Source organism: Phyllostomus hastatus, unplaced genomic scaffold (genome assembly GCF_019186645.2).
Source record: "Phyllostomus hastatus isolate PE091 unplaced genomic scaffold, TTU_PhHast_1.1 phas_contig_17, whole genome shotgun sequence".
NCBI classification, from domain to species: domain Eukaryota; kingdom Metazoa; phylum Chordata; class Mammalia; order Chiroptera; family Phyllostomidae; genus Phyllostomus; species Phyllostomus hastatus.
Genome location: NW_025333664.1, coordinates 17066913 through 17073767, shown reverse-complemented (window position 1 = coordinate 17073767; position 6855 = coordinate 17066913).

Sequence of the window (6855 nt, the reverse complement as noted above, 5' to 3'; positions counted from 1 at the left end):
TATAGTGCCTGAAGATCTGGCTTCTGTTGTTTTCAAATCCTTCCCAGCCAGCTCCGCCAGTCTTGACAGGCAGCTGCCTTTTTCTGGCCCAGTGGCACCTGTTGGTCATCACACCCCGTTAATTGGCCCCACAAGAGAGTTCTGGCAGAGACAGCGAGCGTGTTGGCCAATCCTCCCATGTAATTGCTTCTGCGGGGCACGGGCCTTTGCCTTGGAAACTGCGCTGCAAGCCCTTGGCCCACCAGGTGCTCTGGGCTACCTCACACCTCACCTTCGGCCCTCTGTCAGGACACTGCAGTTGCTTAGTAAACGGAGAAGCTGTCAGAGGGGATGGATGGGCTCGGGGCAAATGGAAGCTGAAGCCCACAGCTCACAGAATCCAGATTTGGAGAGGACTTGAGAGGTCATTCACAATGATGGTGTTTCTCCACTGCAGTGTGGTCCCCAAATTGCAGTATCCATAACCTCTGGGAACTTTTAAGAAATTCCCCACCCCAGACCTACTGAGTCAGAATCTCTGGGGATGGGCATAGCCATCTGTGTTTTAACCAGCCCTCCAGGTGACTGGAAACATGCTCAGGTTTGCAACCCTCTGCTCTGGGCTGACCCCTCCAGTTTTCAAGGGGGTGCCTCAAGCTCCAGGATGGTCACCCTGAGGCCTCCTCTCATGCTCACTAGCATTCTCTGCTCATTGCTGCTTGCTGGTGGTTTTTTAAAAAAATGTTCTCAGGATCATAAATAAGCTTACCACAGGCAATTGCATTACCATAGCAACCTGGCAGCTGGCTAGAAAGAAGCAGGTAGCACAACTGCCTTGGGGTCTCCATGGCGCCAAAGAAACTGTGGGTTTTCTCTGTCGGTCATTCTATATATGCCTGGCCTCTTTGTCTCTCTTCTCTTTTCCTCCTCCTTTTTCCTCTTTTCTTTTCTGGCCCTCATGCCTCCATTGTCTCATTAAGAGCATCATGTGTTCTAATTGTTTCAGATTTCCCAAGGGCTGCCAAATCTGACCTCTCCTTTGAAACTAACAATAACACCATGAGGTGGGTGGATGTGAGCAGGCCTGCATTTTTATTTTCAGCAAATGTTGCATTAAAATTTTCATGTATCGATTGGCCTGTCTTTCAAGAAGGTACATGCACAGGGTACAAAATTCAAAAGCTACAAAATGGCACACATTACGAGTAAGTCTCCCTATGACCCTCAGTGTTTAGGTCCCCTCTGGCGGGGACCTGTCTCTTGTACATCTTTGCTGAGATAGCCCATGCCTGCTGAGCATGCTCCTTTATCTCCTTTCTCCTTTTTTATGGACACAGTCAGCAGCATGCCATACCTAACACTCTGTATCTTGCTCTTTCACTCAATGTGTCTTGGTAACACTTCTCCAGCGTTGGGAGTTGCCTCGTGCTTTTTCATAGCTGCACATTCCATGGTGTGGATTTGCCATGATTTATTTAAGCTGTTCCTGTTGATGGATATTTGTGTTGCTTACAGTCTTTTTCTATTTTCATTCCCATTTTACAGCTGGGGAAGCTGTGATTCAGAGGGGGCAGTGATACATGGCAATTCCCAAAGCAATACTGGCAAATGCCTAGACATCGCTTAGCTACGAAATCTAAAAAAGAGAAAGAGTTGACTGGCCTCTGAATTATAGAAAAGAAAGGACCATTTAGAGACCTGGTTTCATTTCTTGCCCTGTTACTGTCTTATTTAGTTCAGTCAAATTCTGCCAACATTGACTGGTGTGTAATTAAATAATTGTTTGTGGAGATATTTTAACTCTGTCTTCCCTGCTAGATGATAATCTTTGCTAGAGGAGGGGCCATGTTTGTCTCACTACTGCATCCCTAGCAAGTACTATATTCCTAGCAAGTACTGAGTATACAGTAGGTGCTCAGTAAATACTTGTTGGTTGAATGAATGGGCCGGAATTTTGTGTGGTTAAGACAATAGGCTTGGAGGCCTGGGTTTGAATCCTGACTCTAATGCTTTTTAGTTGTATAAGCCAAGGCCCTCCACTCAACTCCTCCATGCCTCAGCTTCCTTAGCTGTGAAATGGAAACACTCCTCAGGGGTTGCTGGGAGGATCAAGTGAGAGATTGCAGGTCAGGTAGCCATCACGGGGCCCTGAACACAGAGAGGACTCAGCCATTTCTCTCAGCTCTTTCACCATCGTGTCCTGCTGGGCAATTCGGATGGGGGAATTGAAAAATCTTTAGAGAGAAGGTCATTTGAGCTGAGTCCTGAAGCAGGAGTTAGATTCCAGTGTGTGCGGCTGGGGCCAGATCCCTTTACTGAGCTCATCCAACTGCAAAATGGAGATGACGACACCCAGCTCTGTCTCCCTCTGGGGAAATGGTCCCGCTTAAACTCCCTCAAGAGGAATATGCCACCCAATTAAAAGGCACCATTATTATTCAGCTGGAAAAGTGCCTTCACGGGACAAGCGAACTAATCTCTGCCAAGAATAATTCTGCTTGTGCTGGGTTTAATTGGATATTTAGTGTGGATTTAACCCAGGGAGACAACTGTCTGTTGGTTAGAGTCAAGTTTAATGGAGCACTTGATAAATACGGAGGTAATTAATACCATCCAGATGCTGGCTGCGTATAAAGTTTGTGCTGTTTCCGTGACTGAAGCATTTCAGAGAGATAACATTCTGACTTTCTCCTTCAGGGGAAATGAAAGTGTGAGCCCTGGCCTGGGCCTTTGCTTCTGCTGTAATCTCCTCCTGGAGATCGAAGGCCACCTACTCCGGAAAGCCTTCCATGATTGCCAAAGGCTGAATCTGATGCTTCTCCTGGGTTCTTATGTCACTCTGCACTCACTCCCTAGAACCCCAAATATCCTATTGTTTTAGTTTGTTTCTATGTGTCCCTCCCACCAGAGTCCAAGGTCTTGTCTCCAGTGTTTACCTGACATACAGTCAGCACTCAGGGAACGTCTGGAGAACAAAGCTGTTCCGGCTTCAGAACTCTGGGAGATTTGGGGTCCCAAGGACAAGGTAGGACGTTTGGATTTTCCTGGGAAAGGCAGACCCTCTGTGGTACTGACATGTAATCTCTCTTCGGATCAATTCTGTTAGATGCCCTTTCTAATGAGCCCAGTGTTGAAACGTGAGCTGTTCCTCCTTTGCAGCGGAATAGGTGCTGCATATTCACAGGCCCCGGGAGTGCCTCCAGCCCTGGGCCTGCACTGTGTAGACAGCAGGAGCAGAACAGGCCTGAGCAGGCAAAGTGGTTTATCTGCTCTTGGGTTCCCGGAGGCCCAGAGAGAAAGGCCGGGATATGGTGAGTCTTCACTGCTGCTGGGCCCCACCGTCTCTAGGAGATAGAAACTGTTTCTGTCACCTGGAGGAAAGTGACCCTTTGTTTCAGTTCAGAATTCTTGGTTTCACACCTGAGCTGAACCTATGGCAGAGGAGGAATTGTGGAACCACCCATAGCGAGATGTGGCCTAGGTCCTGCCCCGAGAACCACCTGCTCTGAACGAGGGCCTGGACTCGGCTCACCCTTGCAGCTGGCAATTCTGCCTTCAGATTCAGAGTCTGGAATGGGGGCTTCTGGTAGGCCCAGCACCCACACTCTAGCAGGGATTGGGGAGAGGGTGTGTCTCCCCATCTATCTGCTGGAGTGAGTGAGGGAGCTATCTCTTCCTGCTTCTTGGGGTTCCTACCAACAGGGGCTCAGATGTTGGGCAGCCCAAGTGACAAATGCCAGCTTTCCCCCAACCCTGTGAAGTTCTTTCCCTTCCGTTACTCCTCAGAAAGGGCTCCATCTCCTGGTTCCAGTCATTTCACCTATGCACACCAGGCAGTGTGCTAGGTGCTAGGAGACAGGAGCCAACAAGGAAAATGGAGATTACGTTCTATGGGGGAGAGATTGATAATAAATAAGTAAGCAAAAGAGATGACTATAGATGTGGTGATGCTGTAAGAGAAACGGGCAGGGAGCTGTGAAAGAACGTAAGGGGAGTCTACCTGGAGAGTTTCTGTAACCTACACCCCAGAACTTAGTGGCTCACAACACTCGTGATTTTGTGGGTTGAGGATTTGGGAAAGGCTGGGTTGGGCAGTTCATTTCTGCTTCATGTGGTGTCAGCTGAGGTGGCCAGGGCTGGAGAATCCACTTCTGAGATGGATTATTGTTTGCCCCAAGTTTTGTAGTGAAAAGTGTCAAATATACCCAAAACTGTCAATACACTGTACCTGCCCCCCCAGATTCTACACTGGACAGTATACTGTCTTTATCACACGTCTGTGCCGCTCTCTGCCTGTCCAAGATGTCCTTTGCACTCCTGGGTCACGTGGCTTGGGTTTCTCACAGCTCGGTGATCTCAGGCTAGTCACACTTCTCACAAGGTGGCTGACTTCCAGGCCAGTTAGCCACCATGTCCTGAGGTGACACAGTGTATCTTCCATGGAATACTATTGGTCAGAGTGGGCAGGGGGTGGAAGAGTGTGCAGAATGGAGCCATCTTCAGAAACAACCATCGGCCAGAAAGGGTGATCAGGGAAGCCCTTTTCAAAGAGGTGGTGTTGGGCTGAGTCCTGAGAGATGAGAATAGTCTTTCTTGTGAAGATCCAGGAGAAAAGAGCATTCTGGGCAAAGAGACGGACAAAGGCAAAAGGCTCAGAGGTGGAAAACCAGATCTTTCTACTCTACTTTCCTTTTCTATATCCAAATCCAACCCATCATCTGGAAACTACATCAAGCCACCTCCCTCATGAAGTCTTCCCAGATAGCTCAGTCCTTGCTGATTTTTCTCTCTTCTTAGAGCACTCATGCCTGGAGTGTTCATCTGGCTTGCAAAGGTTGGCTGGATAGTGCAGTGGTTACATACACAGTCTCTGTGAGGCCTTGGGAAAGCTGCTTACCTTCTCCAGCCCTCGGTTTCTTCACCTGTAAATGGGAGTAATAACACCTACCATATAGGATGGCTGGGGGGAAACTACTAACATATGTAAAGTGCTTGGCACCTAGTGAATATTCAATAAGTGGCCATTATAATTAATAATTACAAACTGGTTCACCCCATCACATGCTAATCTAGTTTAGATTTTTTTTCAGAGCAGAGACCATGCCTTTTTCAACTTTTCCTTTTTCACACCGCAAGCAGTGTGCTTTGCGTGGATATTATGCTTAGGAACAAGCAGAGCACAGAGCTCTCTGTCATGCTGCGGTGCTGATGGAGCCATGCAGGGCACAGAGATGAGCGAGACTCAGCTGGAACCCTGCAGAAGCTTCCAGAGGATGAGAAAGTAGCTGTGCCTGCAGCAGCCACATGGAGGACCTTTTACATTTGGATGCAGACTAACAGTTTTCAAAGCGCCTGCACACCTGTGTTCATTCGCTAGGGCTGTCATAACACGAACTAGGTAGCTGACACAACAGGCATTTTCTCACAGCTCTGGAGGCTGGGAGTCTGAAATGAAGGTGTCTGCCAGCACCTGCTGAGGGCTGCAAGGAAGAATCTGTTCCACAGCTTCCCTCCAGGTTGTGGTGGTTTGCTGGCAATCTTGGGCGTTCCTTAGTTTTTAGAAGCATCACCCGGATCCCTGTCTTCCTCTTCATATGGCGTTCTCTCTACGTGTGCACGTGTGATCAAATTTAGTTCTTTCATAAGGCCACTGATCATGTTGGATTAAGGCCCACCCCAATGACCTCATTTTAACTTGACTGCCTCTGTAAAGACCTTCTCTTTATATGATTGCATTCTGCGGGAGTGGGGTGGGACTCCACTTACCCTTTTGGGAAGGCACAGTTCAACACATAAAACACCTCTGTCTCCGATGGTCCTTCTCATCCACACTTCACAGTGAGCCCCTTCAGGGCAAGTACCAACTCTTGTCCTGCATTTCTGTACCTTTCAGGCCTCAGCTTCTCCCTGTTTCTTATGCTCCAAGCTTTTCCACCTCTCATCATGCTCTTTCTTTTCGTTGCCTGGCAAATTCCTACCCATTCTTCATTTCCTAGCATAAATGTTACCCCCACAAAGAGGCCTTCCCGGATCACCCTCTCTTGATTGTATCTGCCATGTTATTTATTCTCAGAGTTTCCTCTTCTTTCTTCCCAATACATCTCCTGGTTCCTTAGTATACATTTCTCTGTGTGATTGATTAATGGAGCTGTCCGTCATTAACTCCTTGTCCGTAAGCACAGTGAGGGTAGGGACCCACCTACGCATCATTGTCTTCTTAGTTCCATAGCACATGATCCAGAGTAAAACTCCATAAATATTTGTTGAATGAAAGAATGAATAGCACATCTTTGGATCCTCCATACCACCTCAAATAGTATGGGATTAGTGAATGTTGAGTGAATTATAATTATTTATGTCTGTATCCTCCAAGACAGAGTGAGCTCGTTGAGGGTAAGATTAAGTCTTACTCTTTTTTGAATCTCCAGCATCCAACCCCTCCTTCTTGATCTTGTACTTGTTAGTTATCTGTCCTGCACAACAAATTACTTTGAAGTTTAGTAAAAGGCGAAAGATTTATATCTGAAGAGAAACCAGAGTATACTTTGAAGTTTAGGAGCTTAAAATAGTAGCCTTTATTATTTCACAATTTCTGTGGGTCAGGAGTTCAAAAGCAACTTTGCTGAGTGTTTCTGGTTCAAGGTCTGTCATGAGATTATACTTACGGTTTTGGCCAGGGGCCACCATATGTATTTATGCAGTTGTTTAAAGGCTTGACTGGGGCTGGAGGATCCACTCCCAAGGCGGCACACACACATGGCTGGCAAATTGGGGTTGGTTGTTTGCAGGAGGCTTCACTTATCACCCTTGGGGGCCTCCCTGTAGGGCTTCTTAATTGTCCTCACGACATGATTCCCCATGAGTGATCAAGAGGGA